Here is a 20,482-nt window from a genome sequence, read left to right on the forward strand (position 1 = left end):
CAGATGGCCTTAGGATGGTTCCATGAACTACGATAGACCTCTTCTATTGAACTTTTGTGTTTTTTTGTCTTATAACTAAATTATAAGAAACCCACACTTTACAGAACAATTTAAAATGGCTTATGGGGCCCCATGCATTCTCTTGCACTTGGAGGAAGTTAGGATTTTATTCGTGTGGATTTGAATGACAAGGACAACAGGTTGCTGGCTGATGAATCACGTCTGCATGAATTATATTGTCTTCATTCATGGAATTTATTTAGGTTGACAGGAGAGTCAAAAAGGGTTTGTTTGGTTTTGTTTTTTAAATCAAGCTCACTTACAAGATCACTTACCCATTAAGTTGTAAATTATCCTATGTATCTTTTCATGAATGGGGTTCAACAATGTTATTTTTCAAAGTACTTACTGAGCTTTTACTTTGTTCCAGGTAATAAGCCAGGCAGTGGGGATACATAAGGTGAATGAGAACAAGATGGGCCCTATTGGCCTCTGGTCTGGAGCTGTAACTCTAACATGTTAGTCAGGATGGGTTATGCTATGCTGCAGTAACACACAAACCCCAGAACCTTGGTTCCATAACACAAGAAAAGTTTACTTCTCATTCAGGCAACTCCTCTATCAGGTTGGACAACTTTCCAGGCCAGCTGCTGTCCATGAAGTGACTCATTGATCCAGGTTCCTTCCATCTGATGAACATAGGATGGAACTAGTCAAAAGGCCCCACCTACTTAAAGGGGATTAGAAAGTACCATCCTCCCATGTGTTCAGGAAAAAGAGGAGAGACAAGGATGTGTGAGCACTAGGAGTCTATCACTTCTACTCTGGTGTTTAATTTTCCAGATGCTTCTTAAAGTTTGCTCTTTTTCAAAACAAAGCTTAAGGTCTAGTGATAAAGCCATACATTTATTTTTTTAATAAAAAAAAAAGAAGAAGCTATGGTATACATATACAGTGGAATATTACTCAGCTATCAAAAAGAATGGAATCTTGCCATTTGCAATGACGTGGCTGGAACCAGAGGGTATTATGCTAAGTGAAATAAGTCAGTCAGAGAAAGACATAATACCATATGATTTCACTCATATGTGGAATGTAAGAAACAAAACAGATGAATATAGGGGAAGGGAAGGAAAAATAAAATAAAGTGAAAATAGAGAGGCAAACCATAAGAGACACCAAACTCTAGGAAACAGACAAGGTTGCTGGAGGGGCGGTGGGTGGGGGGATGGGGTAACTGGGTGATGGACATTAAGGAGGGCATGGGATGTAATGAGCACTGGGTGTTGTATGCAACTGATGAATCACTAAATTCTACCCCTGAAACTAAGTAATACAGTATATGTTAACTTAATTGAATTTAAATAAAAAATTTTTTAAAAAAAGGAAATACTTTATGAATGTATTTGGTAAGTGCTATAAAGGAAAATTTTATGATGGCATGAAAGCATATATCAGAGGATGTCAATTTAGAATAGGAAAGATAAACTCAAAGTGGATGAAAGACCTCAATGTGAGACAGGAATCCATCAAAATCCTAGAGGAGAACATAGGCAGTAACCTCTTTGACATCGCCCACAGCAACTTCTTTCAAGATACATCTCCAAAAGCTAGTGAAACAAAAGCAAAAATGAACTTTTGGGACTTCATCAAGATAAAAAGCTTTTGCACAGCAAAGGAAGCAGTCAACAAAACAAAGAGGCAACCCACAGGATGGGAGAAGATATTTGCAAATGACTCTACAGATAAAGGGCTGGTATCCAAGATCTATAAAGAACTTCTCAAACTCAACACCCAAAAAACAAATAAGTCAAAAAGTGGGCAGAAGATATGAAAAGACACTTCTCTGAAGAAGACATACAAATGGCTAACAGACACATGAAAAAATGTTCATCATCATTAGTCATCAGGGAAATTCAAATCAAAACCACATTGAGATACCATCTTACACCAGTTAGAATGGCAAAAATGGACAGGGCAAGAAACAACAAATGTTGGAGAGGTTGTGGAGAAAGGGGAACCCTCTTACACTGTTGGTGGGAATGCAAGTTGGTACAGCCACTTTGGAAAACAGTGTGGAGGTTCCTCAAAAATTTAAAACTAGAGCTACCCTATGACCCAGCAATTGCACTACTGGGTATTTACCCCAAAGACACAGATGTAGTGAAAAGAAGGGCCATATGCACCCCAATGTTCATAGCAGCAATGTCTGCAATAGCCAAACTGTGGAAAGAGCCGAGATGCCCTTCAACTGATGAATGGATAAAGAAGATGTGGTCCATATATACAATGGAATATTACTCAGCCATCAGAAAGGATGAATACCCAACTTTTACATCAACATGGATGGGACTGGAGGAGATTATGCTAAGTGAAATAAGTCAAGCAGAGAAAGTCAATTATCATATGGTTTCACTTATTTGTGGAACATAAGGAATAGCATGGAGGACATTAGGAGAAGGAAGGGAAAAATTGGGGGGGGGGGGGAATTGGAGGGAGAGATGAACCATGAGAGACTATGGACTCTGAGAAACAAACAGGGTTTTAGAGGGGAGGGTGGAGGGGGGACGGGTTAGCCCGGTGATGGGTATTAAGGAGGGCATGTACTGCCATGGAGCACTGGGTGTTATACGAAAACAATGGATCGTGGATTACCACATCAAAAACCAATGATGTATTGTATGGTGACTAACATAACATAATAAAATTTAAAAAAAAAAATTTAGAATAGAGCAGGATTTTTTTTATCCATTTTGTTCAGTAATATCTCTCAAGTACCTAGAAAGTACTCAAAATATCTGTGAATAAATGTAAAAGTGAGTGCTCAAAGTGCTTGTTAAATAAGTAACTGAATCAATGGTGTGTTCTTGAAAATCTCACCTTTTGTTTTAAAAAAAAGGATGTTGATGATCTACGTAATAGCCATTCCCCAGTTTCTTCCTAGCTGACTGTATCAGTCAGGGTTCTAAAAGAGGGAACAGAATCAGTAGACTATATATATTCTACGTGTATGTGATATGTTATATAATATTCATAAATGTCATATAATACGTGAAATATACAGTTGGCCCTTAAACAACAGGGGTTTGAACCACACGGGTCCACTTATACACAGATTTTTTTGATAAATTCAAGACAGGACTGTAATGTATTTTCTCTTCCTTATGATTTTCTTAGTAACGTTTTCTTTTCTCTAGCTTACTTTGTTGTGAGAATACAGTATATAATACCTATAACAAAAAATATGTGCTAATCTACTGTTTATTTTATACATAATGATTCTGGTCCACAGTAGGCTATTAGTAGTTGAGTTTTGGGGGGAGGTCAAAAGTTATAGGTGGATTTTCAGCTGTGTGGACTTGGTGTTCCTAAATCCCACATTGTTAAAGGGTCAACTGTATATGTAATATAACATATATGATACATGCACATATATATGATTATATATATAGTGTATATTAAATAGATCCATTATTAGAGAGAGAAATAGGGGAGAGAGAGAAGGAGGGTGCTTAAGGAGTTGGCTCATGAGATTATAGGGATCCCCCTATAGGGATTATAGGTCCAAATCTCTAGGGCAGACCAGTTTACTCTCAGGCATGAGCCAATGATGCAGTCTAGAGGCGGAATCCCTTCTTTTTCAGGAAAATCTCCAAAATAACCTTCTTATTCAGAAGGCCTTTCAACTGATTGGATGAGGCCCACCCAGATTATCAAGGATCAGCCTTCTTCCTTGAAGCAACTGATTGTACGTATTAGCCCCATCTACAAAATACCTTCACAGCACACCTAGATTAGTGTTTATTAGCCAAGTTCACATGAAAAACTAATCATCACACCAACAGAATTTTGATTTTGTTCACCCGCCCTCCAGCAGTATGACCGTCAGGAAGTGAGTCATGCAAATTGGTTCCAGCATGTGCACGTGGAGAGAAGTTCAGAGTGGGGTTTCTAGGTAACCGTGCCTTGCTCATAAGGCGGTGGGGGGGGGGCACAAAGAAAGAGATGTTCCCTTTTATGCCTCTACTCACTGGCCTCTTTACAAGCTAGGAGTCATCTTGGGGCCATGAGGACTAACTTGCCGAGAAATGTCGGCAGAGATAAATAGCACCTGGGCATTTGATAATGCCCTTGAACTGCTGAATCTACCAGCCCCGGGAGTTTCCTTTTCCAGTTCCCCTTTGTGAGCTAATAAATATCCTTTTGGGTGGTTCTCATTTGTAGCAGAAGCAACCCTCACTGATACAAGGACCCACACCACAAGTGGCCGACTGTCTAACAAGAGGTGGTCATGATTGGATGGATTCCGCCATCTACAATACTTACAGATCATGTAAGTACACACACGTGTGTATGAAATCAGCTGTCAAGGGTCAGATCTTGGAACAATGCCTTGGTTTCACAAGGGAGGGCTTATTAACAAGGGGCCACTCCTGTCCTTGAACTCAGTTTCCTATCAGTGTTCTGACTCATAGTTCATGGAAGAAGCAGCACCTAATGAGTAATCTTGCCCAATCTTTATATGCCAACAATGTAAAGTAAACCAACACAGGAGCTATGTTCCAGGCCTGACTGTATCATTTGTTGGCTGAATACTCTGGTAAACAGTCTTCACCTTGCAAGAATTCAGTTTATGCCTCCATTCAATGACCTGACCGATTTGGCCTGTACCAGTGATTTCCAAACTCCTCTTAGGTTGAACCTGTTTTTCTTACAAAATCTTCCCTCTAACCCCGACCCTACAGAGCAAATAGAATCCGAGTTGCTCCAAAGCAGTGAAACACTCTCTCCACATGGGACCGTGGTCCTCCACAGTTCCTCTTTGAAAACCCCAGGCTTCACCCAACAATATTATTTTAAATCTACTGGGGTTTCATTATTTTATTCAAAAATATCTATTGAACACACACTGTATACCAAGGACTATCCTAGATTGCTAGTAACAGAGAAAGAAACAAACATAGACACATTTTGGCGGGGGACACAACGTTAACAGATGAATAATGTCAGCCTATGGTAAATGTTAAGAAGAAGGAAAACAAAGGAGTGGAATGGACTGAAAGAGGCATGAACTTTACTACTTATAAAGGATAATGGAGAGATCGCCATCTCCTTGATATGGGAAACTTATCAATGAAAGCCAGGGCGCCACCCATGAGGATACGTGGCAAGAGAGCTCTAGACTGCTCTTGAAGGGGAGATAGGGTCTTGTCTCAACTAACCTGAGACTCAGATGTGTCTGGGGGTATCTGATAAAGTGATAGGGCATCGGCCCACAGGAGTGATTTTGCATAGCTTGATGTGCATGGGAGAAAAGGAACTTTGATTAGGAAGTAGTGCGTGTTGGGGAAAAGTTGAAAGACTGTCAAAGATGGCAGAGAGTCTGTTTCTCAGAACAGCTCCTTGGAATCTATTTCTGCCTCCTTGGAGCAAAGGGGACAGAAGCAAAGCTGTGGCAACTGATATCATGAAGGTTTTGTAATCTGTGAGGCACAATGTGATTTGGGTCCTAGGTGACAAGATGTGGCCGTATGTAGGCCTAGGTGAAGGGTATTCTCCTTATCGTTTCTGGAACTCAACATGGACCTGGCTTGAGGGAGATAGCAAGGAACAAAGGACCCCTGTTGACACTAGCCAAGTATCAGCTTTGGAAGTGCCAGAAAGCTAACTCTTGATATTAGCATCACTGTTGTCTCAGGAGTGAGGCACTGATGGTGTATCAATTGATTTGGGTTAAGTTACGCTGCAGTGAGAAATACCCCCGACCCCAGGGCTTTATAACAACAAAGATTTATTTCTTGCTCACATGTGTTGTGTTGGCTGCATGTCTTCCTTATTTGGGGACTGAAGGTTGTGAAATAAATAATATCCTGGGCCTTCATGGCCTAATGGTAGAGGGGGAGAAAAAGAACATTGTGAAACCAGTCAAAGGCTCTTCGAGGATCTTAGAGCTATGGCACTTCTGTCTATATACCATTGGCCAAGCAAGTCACAAGCCTGAGGCTGACATCCTCAGGACAGGAAGGTATAATTCTCCCAGAGAGTGGGATCTGAAATGAAGGACAGCCAATAGTATGAGTAATAATTCAGTGCCAGTATTAATAAGGAAGCTTAGCTCTGGAAGAAGTCAAGAAGACTCTTTGTAAATAGATGCAAGACATTCCCAGAGACTCCCAGGAACAATAAGACCAGTTAATGGAAGATCTGATGTTACGCAAACAGTGACTCCACCTACTGAAATTAGGCATATCGCTCCGAATAGGACCTAAGCTCTATCCTGCATTGCAGCGTCTTGGGGAAACTCAGGCCACAAAACATTATGCGGTGATCTTTCAGGGAATGTTACCCTTGGATGTAGCAAACCTGGGAAGACTTCACTACTGAGAACCGATAAACTTTCAACCTGACTCTGAAATCCTGGCCTGGGAGTGTCTTAGCCAAGAGTCAGTCACCTAACTAGAATGCTCTTGTAACCAGAGTGTTATTATTGGGCTAAATATTTAGATGATTCAACTATATTGAGTAGCTGTTCTGGTTACTATTGCTGTAGAACCAACTGCCCCCAATCTGAGTGGTGTCAAGCAGCCATTTTGTCATTCTGGAGGTCAGGGATTCAGACAGGGCGATACGGAATTAGTTGTCTCAGTTCTAGGATGCCTGGGCTTCATCAGGGAAGACTCGAAGGTTAAGGGTGACTTGACAGCTGGGGACTGGAAGAATCTAGAAGATCTTTATTCACATATCTGGTGGTTGGTGCAGGCTATTGTCAGGGACCTCTGCTGGACTATTGGCCAGAACACATGCATATGGCTTCTCCATACAATCTGTCTGGGTGGGGATAGAGTATGGGCTTCCTCACAGCATAGCAGCTCATTCCAGGAGCTTGGGAAGCCTGCGTGGGACTTGGGCTTCCCACAAAGCTCCTTGGGCTTCCTCACAGCATGGCAGCTGGGTTCCAAAAGTGGACATCCCAAGAGGAGCAGGCAAAGCTTTGTTGCCTTTTGTGACCTATTCTCAGAAGTCATACCATGTCATTTCACTACTGTCACGAGCTTACCCAGATTCACACAGAGGGATCTCACTACCTCCTTCCAATGGGAGGATGGCCAAAGTCATATTGTAAGAATAACTGACGAGACTAGGGATGGTGTTGGAACTATTTTTGGAAAATACAGTCTGCCATAGTAGCTGTCATATGTTGGAAAGTCTGGGAGACTCATGATTACCCTTAATGCTCATCTCTGTTCAGTGAGATATGTTATATTTTCTTTATTCTTATTCCCTAAGTATGATTATCACACCCAGTGGTTTTCTAGTAATTTTAGAGTCATTTTTTTTTTCTTGAGATCAATGGTCTTGAACTTGGGTGCTATCAAAGATCTTTAGGGTGACTCATGGGTGTTTTAAGAGGAGCAGGTATCTTTCTAGAAATGGGGAATCTGACCAATGGCAAAGAGACTGGATGTTTTATTAACTGTCCCCAGTCACTCCCATCCCCACATATTTTGGAAAAATTTGAGGGACACAGGGAAATAGTCTTATTGTGCTTTGATGGCTTTAAGGAGGGAGACTCACTGCCTTCCCCCATTTCAGGGATCTTTGCAATTACAATGACCAAGGAATTTTTCCCTAAAGTCTGTCTTTCTTGCTTTATTGTCAGCCCATTTAATGCAAGCTTCATCCACTAGTCTGAAAGCTTACTGATAACAAGAACCATATCAATGAATTCCCTTTGAATCTTTCCCGCCTAATGGGCTGGTGTGTAGTAGATACTCAGTAATTATTAACTGAAGGAATGAACACAGAAATGAAGATTGAGGACCTTGACAAATATGGTGGTGCTAGGACTTGGCCTCAGTTCTAAGTAAGTTTAGAATGTCTGCCCTTCTTAAGAATTCCATTCTGCAGGCATCTGAATTCATTCCTATATTGTTGAGAAGAGTCCAAGAGACAAAATGGTGGAGTTGTTTTCCAATACTTCTGGCATCGTAAGGTTAAAAAAAATGGAGACATCTTTTCCTAATGTCTTGACAAATTTCAGGACACTGCAGAAAGAGATTTCCTATGTGATTGGAGAGACTTCCAGGATATACATTGGCCATAGCAAAGCTACAGATATTTAACTCTTCTCTACCTCGCTTAGAATAAGCTTGCCACTTCGGTAAGCTGTTCCAACCATGGGCAGAACGAGTTATGGCTCACAGATACCCATGAGCTTATTACATTTCCCAGCCCCCTTGAATCAGGTGGAGCCAGGTCTCTAGTTCTGTCCAGTAGGATGTGCACATAGGAGCCCTATGTCACTGCCATGCCGAAGCACCAAAGAGCAGGTGTGAGTTCTCCATGAGATCTCTTCCCCTACTCTGGGGACCTTAGAGAACTCATGCTGCGGATGATGCAGGGAACAGATGTCAGTGCTGACATCAGCCTGGGTCCTGGAGTACTGTGTGGAGCAGAGCCCATGGCTAGCTTGCACTGGGCATCCAACATGAGGGAGAAATCAACCTTTATTACACTGAGTTGCTGAGATTCCAGGGAAATTGACCGCAGCAGCTTAGCCTAGCCCCATCTGACTAATACATCCTCCAACACTCTCTAGCTCCATCTCTCGTGAGGATCTTTGCTAAAGCTAACGTCTTTCCTGAGTTACTTCCCGCCCCCAGCAATTCAAATCCTACCCATCTCCCACAACCCATCTAACCTGTAACACCTTCCCTAGTAGCTCCAGCCAACAAGGATGACTTCCTGTCTATAATTCATTTCACAAATCATTCTCGACTATTTATTATATGCCGCGGGGATTCAATAACAATTAATACATCTAAGTGCTAAGATGGACAAAATACGAGCTTCTTGGCTTCGGTTCCTCTTTTGGACCTTACATCTCTGACTGTCTTCTTTTTCTTTCTCAACGTGCACATAGGATCTCCTGTTGTTACGGTTTTACACATTTTTGGCAGACTTGACATGATGCTCTTGTGCTTAAATAACCTTTCTTTCCCTTCCCTTCCTCTCTGCGAATTTGTTGCCTTGGGCTGTCAAATAAACACATTGCTGAGAAGGTCACCCCAACCTGTAGAAACTTCCTCCCTGTCGAGAAGCTGGTTCATTCATCACTGGACATAATCATCATGGAATGTGAGTGCGTGCTTTGTTCCAGGCTCTGACTCCCACGATGCTTGCACCCAGGATCGGTCAGCTGCTTGATTTTTCAGAAGTGAGGCTGACCCCGTGGGGCAGAGGAAAAAGCTTGTTTTGACATAGTCATCCCCACGTGGAGACTGTACATATGCCAATATACACAGGATCAATGTGTGAGGTTTGCTGCACGGATCTTCGCTCTACCAGGAAAGGCACTGTAGGTTTGGCGAAGCACAGCCTTTGCTTGCTTTCATGTTCTGCTCTAGGTGTGAGAGGTCTCGAAAGATCTGAGAGGCAAAGCATGGTACCTCCAAGCTCCGATGGGAGAAATGACTTGCCTAAGATAAGGCAGCAAGCAAAGCTGGGACTCATGGCTTCTAATGTATTGTTCTTTCAAATCACACTCTGGCTACACTTTACAGGACAAATAGTTACTCCACAAAGGATTGTGAGGAAAAATTATCTACATAATAGTAACAATGAGTAACAGTAATATTTCCTGTCTTAGTGACATCCACTCTATGCCAGGCTTAGGCAGAGTAGACCACACATAAACTAAGAGGGCATGTATCCTTTCATGAGTAAGGTATTATTATTATCCCCATCATACAGATGAAGAAATTGAGGCTGAGAAAAGTATAGTGGCTGGATCAGGATAATTTAGCTAGAAAGCGGCAGACGCAGGATTCCAGCCAAGGTCTGGGAGACTTTTAAACTGACCTCCTCAACTACTAATCTAGTGACTCTGGGGGTTTCTGACTCATGTTTGTTTATCATCCATCTGGAACTTTGATCTTGCCTGAGCCCAGGGTGACCCATGGATAGGACTCTGCTTCCTCAGCTCTGAGGAAGAACAGGACCAACTTTACCTTCCAAATGGGAGCTGTAGTTACTTGGGCAGAAACCAAGTGTGCATTCAAGAAATGTTCGTTGCGTGAAGGAGGTCATCTGAGCCCTGCTTGGAAAGTTCTTTCCAGTCCTCTTTGCTTAACCATAACTGTTGAATTTTCTTAGCCCAAACTGCTTTTTGAACAAGAAGAAATATGGAAAAGCAATCCTCACAGTAAAGAGAAAGGAAGTCTGGTCAGGAACCAGTTTAATGAAAAGGAGACGTTACCCAGTTATTGACCATCTTGTATGTACCAAGTGCTGTGTCGAATGCTAGGGATAGTCAAGGGAACTAACCCGTGCCTCCCTCTTCAATTTCATCTACTGCTGGAATGATCACTTCCTTCATCTTCAGCCACTCTGGTTGCCTTGATTTTCCCTAAACATGCCAAGGTCATTTCTGCCTCAGGGCCTTTGCACACATCTGGTATGATCTGCCCTGAGACCCATATATGAGACCAACTTCCTATGTTCAGCTCTCAATGTATCCTCCTCAGAGGGGCCTTCCTTGGCACCCAATCTAATTGTCCTTCCTCCTTCCATCACTGTATTATATCTCACTCTTTTCTTTATTCTGGAGTCCTTACTGCTATCTGAAATCATCTAGTTCACTCTTCTTCTTTATTGTCTGTCTTCCTTGATGAAAATCGAGTAAGTTGTATGAGAGTAGGGACCTTCTTTGTCTCATTCATCCCTTGCTGTGTCCCCAGAATCAGAAATGGTGCACCTAGACTATAGCAGTAAGTCCCCAGTAACTCATAATTGGGTGAGTGAATGCAGGATAGTATAGCCAAGTGAGTGACTAAGAGAAGGGGTTGGGGCTCAAATCCTGACTCTCACAGTGGCTAGCTGTTAAGATTTTAGCAAATCATTTCCCATAACTTTAAAATTGGCATAATGGTATTTATAACCACTAAAAGGATTGAGTGAGGTGATGTAGGCATTACTTGGCACGCAGTGGGCGCTTGGTAATGGGAAAACCCTTGCTCCTTTTATCTGCCCCATCATCATCATCATCATCATTGTCATCTTCACTGTCACCATCACTCTTGAGATGTGGAGAGAGGACCAGAGAAGATAAAGTCAGGAGCAGGGAGCCTATTACGATGCTATTGTAATTATCTGCTGAGTACCTTCCTTTACTGAGCTCCTTCCACCTGCCAGGCGCTGTGCTAAGTGCTGGGTGTGCAATATCTCAGGTGACATCCTACTCGGAGACGTAGGTACATCAGATGAAAGTGAAAGCAAGCAGAATTCAAAATAGTTTCCCCCACTCCAACCCAAACCCTGCTTCCATTGCTATCTTGAGCCTTATTCTGATACCCCTACTTTGCTGGACATTTGCCCAAACCAGAGAAGATTCTGCACTATGGGAACTTGGATGATGGGCCACTGTGAGTTTCATGGCCTGTGTCCCCAAGGAATAGTGCCAGACAGCTTCCTTCTATGGGATTCTAGTTTCATTACCTTTAATACTGGGGTTGGTGGAGAAAAAACTCATATGTATATTTTAATACCCCTGAGGCCAGGCATAGTCATGTCCACGAGCATGCACACATGAATGTGGGTGAGGCTCATGGTTTTTCCTCATTGGACCAATTTCTCTTTGTCCACAGTGCAAGTACTTTGGGGAAGCGTCAGCCTCAGCAGATGAGCAAGCTTCAGGATGGACTTATTGCTCCTAAGATGTTGTGTAAAAACCTTCTCAGATCAAGCCATAATTTCACATGTTCCTTCCAAGGACTTCCGAGAGGCAGATAAATGTTTTTATCAGGCATAATCTGAAAGAAAAATGAGTCATTACCCAGTGGGTAGGACTGAGCTTGGGTCTGTGGAGAAACCTCACATATGAGTCCAATGAAGCATCCTTGTCTTATGGTTCTAGGGCAGATTTTACTGATAATTTGGAACTGTCCTCTGAATCACTTTGAGGTCATCCCCAGTTCGTTCTTCCATATTCTTGTGAAGCTTTTATGGGATGAAGGATTCAACCCATTGGAAATGTTAACCCCTAATGATATTCTTTTGAAGACAGCTTAGAGTTTGGCAGAAGGTAAGAGAGTAAAAATTAACTCTACAAACTTACTTAGGGTGGTGGCGATGTATACAATTGCCCTACATGAATATAGTGCTTGCCCAATATGTAGATCTTTAAAATCTCCTGGTGTAGGAATGACGGAGAAACTTAGAGTTTATCTTTGATCAACTGGCGATGGCTTCCTGAATCTCTGGGTTGAGATGGATCTTGAGACCCATCTGGAATCAACAGGAAAGAATAACAGGATGGATTAATGGCATCTGCTATGGGTGGGACAGTCAAGAGTTCTGACCTGTAAGCCAAAGGTGCACTTCCCGACCTACGGTGCTATTAGCTCCTTTTCCAGATGGATAAACTGAGTCCCAAGTAAAAGTTACTTGCCCCAAGTTATGTAACATGCTACTTGCTACTGTAACAGTTACTTGCCCCAAGTTATGTAACATGCTACATTAGCTCCAGTCTGGTGTCTTGTCCACCACACTGCTTTAAGATTCAGCTCCCATTACCCGTGAGAGAAGAGCAAGCTGATTCAAGAAGAAAAAGATTGTGTACATGGTCACAATATGGGTTCTGTTTTATTGCTTCCACCAATATCTGACATATTGGTGACTTACACAATGCGGTTCATCTTAAAGCCAAGCCCCCCATTTCATTTTCTTTGCAAATGGCCTCAATGCCTCCATTATTTTAATGGGACACTTGGTATCGGTCTTTCACAAACCATGGGAACTTGTTGAATGTATACAGTTGCATTAAAATTATTATGAAACAGGGATAAAGCCTTCACAGGGGACATTCAAGAGACAGGCTTTGCTCACTTGTTATTTTTTGAGCTATGGACCCTCAACTGCCCCTCCCCCCGCCCCACCCCAGGGATATGTTCCATGTCCCTGATCTGTTTTCTTCAATGGTCTCCCCTCCCAGACCTGCCGGCACAGCTGACAAATAAATGCTGGGCATCCCCGGCATGTGGAACGGGGAGTGGGGACAGAGGAATTATATTTATTTTTGATGCACCCTGGAGATTTTGACATTCATGCGTTTCTATCTCTCTTCTCAATTCCATGAGTTGATGCTTAATATTATCTCTGGTTATTGCAAGGGAGGAGGCCAGTGAGAGGAGGCATCTGGGATCCAACCCAGACAAATGGTGGGAAAGCAAATATCTTGACAGATCAGCACAGGAAATTCTCCCTTCTTTAGGAGACAGATCTGTGCTCCTTTGTTTAATCTCCAGCACAGCTGCACGGCTCAGGGCATAGAGACACAGTCAATGAAAATGGATTCTGATTTGGGAATCGTAGTGGCAAATCTAATTTCAGATTACTCCTTTTCCACAGTCTCACCCTGCTGGGGGTTTGAGTCAAAACCTAGGAAGGGGACGTGACCTGAGGCAGAAATCCAATGCCTATCATTGGAGATGCTCAAGAGATGGATGTCCGCATCCACTGCCACCACCCAAAGTGGCCGCCATTCATGGAGCACCTCCTCTGTGCCAGACACTTTGCCCTTCTTACCTTTAGTCTTCCGTGGCCCCCTTGCCCTCTGGTTTTCATTTCACAGTTGGGGAAAGTGAGGCTCGAAGATGGGAACCAATTTTCTCAAAGTGACGCTAGGGAGTCATCAGATGTCTTTTCATTTATTCGTTCACTTAGCATGCCCTTCAGTGTGCCAAGGACACCGTGTACATGATAAATTAAAGACAACATTTTAGAAGATGAGTTAAAGGAAGAGCCACCCTCTCAGAAAGTTATTGATATGATGTTCCAGTGGAGGGAACAGAGTGTGTGTGTTTGGGTTGCAAGTAATGGAATCCAGAAGCTACCTTACAGGAAGAATAAAGTTCTACATCACACCCCAAAGGCAAGGATGCAGGTGGGTTTGGGAAAGGGGTAGGAATGAGGAGCTGGAAAAATGTGACTTACATTTTTCCTCTTCTCTACCCTTTAGTTGAATGGCTTCCCCGCCGCCCCCCCCCCCCACAGTACAGTGACCAAAGATGACCATCAGTAAACTCTTACATTGAGATTAAGACACTGAAATAGAGTAACTCTCTCTCTCTCTCAACCTCAAGTCCAGATTCCTAGGCAAGAAATACTTTTGGCTTAGCTGGAGTCAAGTGTTTAACTCTGAGCAAACACCAGGGCCTGGGGGTGGGTGTACTCATATTATATAATATGTCTTCTCTCGGCATCCAACCCTGTGGGGGAATGACTCAGTTGGCCTTTAGAAGGGGGACAGATATAGCTAGAAAGATGCTGTCTCACCCAGAAATAGTTGCAGAAATCAGACCCCAGTGAGCCTAACTCATAACACTACAGTGGCAACCACCTTCTCACCCTGTATCATTTCAAAGTAGCACAAGATTGGCCAAGGGAACCCGTGGACTTGGTGATTTGTGCCTTCCATGTGGTCAACTCTGCATTTCCAGGAAGCCCACTAAGCAGGGGGTGGATGCTCCATGTTGCTACCACATTTTGGTTGTCTTCATATAGTGGAATGGTTAAGAGGACAGGCTCTGGAGTCAGAATATCTGGATCGGAGCCCCAACACCATCACAGTGTGACCCTGAGAAAGCTAACCACCCTAGTTAAGTGTCTGAGTTTTCTCATCTGTAGATATGCAGATAATAGTAGTTTCTAGCTCAAGGGGTTATTGTGAGGATCAAATGAATTAATACATGGGTTATTTTTTAAAGATTTTATTTATTTATTTGAGAGAGAGACAGAGACAGAGAGAATGAGCATGAGCAAGGCGGAGGGGCAGAAGGAGAGGGAGAAGCAGGCTCCCCGCTGAGCAGGGAGCCTGATACAGGGCTCGATCCGAGGACCCTAGGGTCATGACCTGGGCCGAATGCAGACGCTTCACCGACTGAGCCACCCAGGTGCTCCAAATTAATACATGTTTAAAAGACTTATTGAACAATATTCAATAAAGGTAAGTTATTTTGCTCTACCCAAACCAAACACAAGGAAAGACAATGACTTGAGACTGTCCCACATGAGTGATGGTAAGATGTCAGGGCTTGTGATATTCTAGAAGCTCAGCTGCCATCATGATATGTTGGGCTCAGGGATGGCAGACACATCTCCTTTGGAATCATGTTCCAAATACCACTTGGGACCATAGACCCAGATGCTGACCAAATCTGCTGGCCCAGCTTGACTTCATTAGTCCCCCAAGATCACCCAGACAGATCAAAGAAAACCCATCCTCATCCAGACAGAGATTGCTCAAGAGGCCAGTGACTGTTCCACCAGGGAACAGAATTCCAATTTGCTGGTTAGCTCTGGAGAGGGAGGAGGTGGAACTGTGTTCTTTCCTTCAACATGCATTGAGGACTGGCAATGTGTCAAGGGAAGAGCGTCCCAAGGTTGCAGAAATGGAGATCCAGTCACGGAATTCAAAGAACTGGACGTCTAGTGGAGGAAGAAATTAAAATCCACAGACAATTAAATAAAACTATTAATTTGTTTATTGTTCTGGTAAGAATTTGATGGGATTATTAAAAAAAAGAACAATTAAGTAACATGAACAATGAAGTAAGATTAAATGAGCTAGAAAATATATAAAGGCACCAAGAGGATGAAACAAGGGGGAAAGGAGAGTAGAAGGGGTAAGATGTAGCCAGGAGGTGAAATGAGTGGCTGGAATCAGGAGGCTAGCTTTGGAACCTCTGCCTCTTCCGAACTCATGAGCTTGGGCCAAAGGGTCTACCTTTCTGCATCGCTGCTTCCTTATCTATAAAATGGAGCTAAGAAAAAGTGCATGGGGATTTTGTGATGAGTGCATGAGAGCAGCACCATGAAATACCTTCCCCATTATAGGTGCTTAGTAAAGGTGAGGGTGAAGTTTCCACCGGAGGCGAATGGTACCAAGCCTGAGACCACAATGCATTGACATTCACCTCTCCTCCCAGAAAGGTTCCTTCCAGAGGAGGCTGTTCACACAGCAAGGAGGAAATAGCGTGCTGCTTTATTAATACACAGTAGTAATTAATAACTGAGCCAGCACTCAAGGACACCAAACACTGAGCTTTCTGGTAGAGCTTGACTGGGGCTTCGGATGTAAATGAGCTTCCTGATCCTATACCCTAATAACAAGTCCCCATCGGACTTGCTTCCTCCTCTTGGATAAGGAAGAATCAGAATAAGAATTTTTTTAAAAAGGAAGAGATCTAGCTAAGGCCACCTTGTAGAAGCTGACCCTCTTCTTCTTATCATGATAGAATATGATAGTCTTATCATATGGAGACAAGGAGGTACAAGAGGGGGCTCATGCAGGTGGGGTAGCACCATACTCCAGTAAATATCACCCAATGAAAAGATCTGGCGATTAGATTATTCAGATGAGAAATTCACACATATAGTTAAGGTGAGTGGTACAGAGGAGTTAATGAGGGTAAGAAGTGAGGAGAAGGAGTGAAGCTCTTGCCCTAAGAGTCAGAGAAAGATACCTAGAACAAGAGGGTGGCCTCTCCTATAAGGCCAGCTGGGCAGGTGTCGGAGACTGCTACCTCCCTTCCACATGCCTTCTCATCTCTGTCATTCCCATCAGCAGCTCCCTCCTCCCCAAGCATACATCTACACCATTTTCCTCAGACATACTCACTCACCAAGAATAAACACTCCAGCCTCTCTCGCTACGAGGTTTGGCCTTGAGTCTTAAGTTTTGGCCAATCAGTCATGAGAACCTTCTCCCAAAGCCCAGACCTTTGTTTGTTTGTTTCCTTATTTTGTCCCTTTCACCTTCTTGCTGGCTGGAGGGTGAATAAAATAACTGCCATCCTGGCAGCCGACTGAGATTATGCAAACACAGGCCACCTCCTAGGGAAGGCAGAGGAAAAATCTGGAAGGAGCCTAAGCCCCTTGGGACATTGAGATGCAGAAGATTCGTATTAGCTCTGGGCTCCTTACTTTCAGATTTGTATGTGAAGGAAAAATACATTTCTACTTAGTATAAGTCACTGTGAGTTTTGGATTCTGTTACAACTAAACTTAATTCTAAAGCATACAGAAGACTAGGAATATTTTTTTTAAGATTTTATTTATTTATTGGACAGAGAGAGACACAGCGAGAGAGGGAACACAAGCAGGGGGAGTGGGAGAGGGAGAAGCAGGCTTCCTGCGGGGCAGGGAGCCCGATGCGGGGCTCAATCCCAGGACCCTGGGATCATGACCTGAGCTGAAGGCAGACGCTTAACGACTGAACCACCCAGGCGCCCCAGGAATTTTTTTTTACAAAGATTAGGATCAAGCATCACTTTTGGAAAGATATATAGATAAGGAAGATGTGTTCCTAAAAGTTTTCTGCTTGTTTTGACCTCACACTGAGGAAAGTCTCTGAGCCTCCATGGGGAGTCAGGTACCTGCTGAATGTTACAAAAATCCAGGGATGAGTGAAATGCAGGACCCCTCCCCTTTAAAAAATTTGGGGGATGAGGTAAATGCATAAGGATTTGTTTCATGCATCAGAGGAGGCTTTCGGCTTCAAAGAGGAAATAACATTTGAAATCGACATGAGTATGGGGAGAATCTCAGACAGAGAGAGAGAGAAACTGGGAGAGAGGAAGTAGGACAGGAAATAGTGCTCCGTGGAGAGTTAACAGTAAGACCGGAGGACATGAATGGAAAAGCACTTTTCTCAGTTTCAATATTTCACGTCCTTATTTAATAGAAGAGTCTTCTTGGTTGCTAAATCATGTGGATCTTACTGCCAATTCCTGTAATCTGTGTGACCTCACTCAAGTCACTTAACATCTCTGAACCTCTCTTTCCAGCCTGCACAATGGGAATAAGGAAGCCAGCTGAGGCAGAGACTGCAGCGCATGCTCTCCTTGGCTTCCTGGGCACATGGCTGGACTACATTTCCCAGCTTCCCTTGTAGTAAGATGTGTCATGTGACTGAAGTCTAGCCAATGGAATGTGAGCAGCGCTGATGCGCGCCATTTCCAGAACGAGGCTCTTATAATAGCGCGTGTATTGCATCTTGGTGTTCTTATTCCCTTTCTGCTGAATAGACTCAGGGTGTGGTGAGGCCTCACACCAGGGCAGAGCCACAATCTGGATGGAGTCTGGGTGGATAAAAACTGCCAGGAATACCTGATCCGACACTTGTATGAGTGAGAAACAAATATGCGTTGTGTGGGGCCGCTCAGACTAAGGGATGGTATTTGTTATAGCATCTGGCACAGCCACACCTCATGTGGTGACCTTAAGTGAGATAATATATTTTAAACTAATGCCAAATATGACACATTGTCACTTCTCCGTAGATGGATGTTGTTCTCGTAGGTGTTAGATATTCAGACCAACTCAGGCAGAAGAGCTACTCTACTAGTAACTAGACCCACTAGTAACTAGTAACTAGTAACTAGACCCACCAGTAACTAGTAACTAGATCCACTAGTAACTCGTAACTAGACCCACTAGTAACAGCTTTCTTGTATGCATTTTTTTCCCGCTTGACACATTTGGTTTCCGTGTAAATATAACCCAACACTGTGACCCTCCCCATTCCCCAGGGCTGCAGGTTATTGTCCAACAGGTTGGGCAGTGAAGGACTCTAGGCAGGGCCCCTGATAGTTTTCAGAGTGATTTGCCACCACCACCCCCACCCCTGCCGGGCTTGTGCAGTGCACAACTGAAACAACCATTCACAGACCCTCTGCTCAGTGCCTCTCATTAGAGAAAAGCTGGGACCAGGAGGGGTGACAAATGTCATTTCATCTTTTTCCTGATCCTCCTCTCCAACTCCAAGAGGGCGGGGTGGTTTGTCTGTTTCATTCACGGCTGTGCTCCCGTCTGTCCGCAGGAGGTGCTCCACATGCGGGAAGAATCACTTACAGTGTTACACCTTGCTGCCACCCTGGCAATGCTCAGAAGCTTCTATTTCCCAGCCAGCCGTTGGCACCAGGCCCCTAAAAAAGCCGAGGGAACTCTTAAAATGGGCAGAACGAATGTTCTTGTTCACCTAACACATTGCCGTGTCTAGTCCCGAGCCCAATGCCCCTGCCATCTGTGGCTCTGGTCTTAGAGGCTTGAAGTGTTAAATCATCACTCGAGGAGGCTGAGGACAGCCTATGAGGAGAGAACGAGTACACAGTGCTGACGGACCTCCCGTCCGGGGAGAATTGCAACCTGGTTCCATGACAGCAACGTCTCGTGTCCCTGCAGCCCGGGAGGACAGCGCCAGGCATGGAGAGTGTGGCCCAAGACTCTGGCAAATTCCATTCTGTCATGTGCTTCTGCCATCACGGCCACATGGCTGCCCCCAAGCACTGATGACTGAGTGATGTGTCTCTCTGTCTAGGGGCAGAGAGTCCTTGTCCTTCTATGTGCTAGCAGCCCAGTGATACCCACCGTTCCGTGCAAAAAAAAAAAAAAGCTTGCAAGTGAAACTTACACCCACCCACAGGAAAATGGACACCTGGCTTTGACCGAGCACCTGTGCTCTGGTCCAGTCACCTTATCATGCATGCAGGTGTTCCGTCTCCTCCATGCCTCTGAATCAGACAGATTTAGCCCCATTTTAGCTTCGCAAAAGGATCCTACAAGCTAACACACAGGGAGAACTGATTGCATGCTGGGCTGCTCCTTTTCAAATGCTTTTCTGGGCTGACTTACCAGTTACCAACTACCAATGCAAAGTCAGAAGTCTTGCCGCCGTGCCCATTGTACAGATGGAGAAACAGAGGGGCAGTGATCCAGGCGGTGATATAGCCAGGATTCAAAGTCGGTCAGTCGGCGCCGGAGCCCACGAACTTAATCCAGTCCTGAGGCTGGGGCTTGAATCAGCCCCAACTGGCCCCTTTTAGGCCCTGTGCTTGGAGCACAGTTGAACAGTTTTTACAAACTCAAAACTTTCCAGAGATCTGGCATGTAAATGAGTGACAAGGGGCTAAGAGAATGGAAACTTTCTATTGTCCCTGAGACAGGGGGCCTGTTCAGTGTTCTTTCAGTTGTTCTTTATCAGTTAAAGACGTGGATACAAGAAATATTTTATTCTCTTCTTAATTTGGCTCTGAGTGAGCCCGGAATCCCATGTGGATGACACAGAGGCAGAATTTGAATTCAGGGGGCAGCTCCCCTCCCAAACAGTGTGCCTCTGGGAAACACTTGGGGTTTCCACCACCATGCTCAGCATCGCCCATGACCTGTAGTTCTCAAGGTCATAGGCAAGAACGTTAGACACTGTCTTTTAACTTCTCAAGTTTTTGCTTCTTCCGTTAAAAAACGACAACAACAACAAAGGTTAAAGAAGATGATAAATAACAGAGAGATACAAAGCTTTTCCAAACGTTAGCCTCCCCTTCCAGCAAATGGCCTTCGAAGGCAGATGGGGCGGCTTGCGGGTCTGGCTGTGATTTCAGGTCCTGGCTGGTGTTCTGCAACTGGAATTAAGGAAGCAGACAAC

The 20,482-nt window shown here is 43.9% G+C and overlaps 1 long non-coding RNA gene across 1 annotated transcript in view; it reads left to right on the forward strand.

The window, feature by feature from the left end:
• The window catches only part of LOC118552142 (uncharacterized), a 44,430-nt gene extending 25,063 nt beyond the window's left edge, over positions 1 to 19,367 (forward strand). Inside the window, exons 4-5 of the long non-coding RNA XR_004925376.2 lie at positions 4,225 to 4,333; positions 19,243 to 19,367. This is a non-coding gene — a long non-coding RNA (uncharacterized LOC118552142). The remainder of the gene's footprint in view (positions 1 to 4,224; positions 4,334 to 19,242) is intronic.
• Positions 19,368 to 20,482: the final 1,115 nt, after the last annotated feature.

The sequence above is a fragment of the Halichoerus grypus genome, chromosome 13 (genome assembly GCF_964656455.1).
Source record: "Halichoerus grypus chromosome 13, mHalGry1.hap1.1, whole genome shotgun sequence".
Taxonomy (NCBI): Eukaryota; Metazoa; Chordata; class Mammalia; order Carnivora; family Phocidae; genus Halichoerus; species Halichoerus grypus.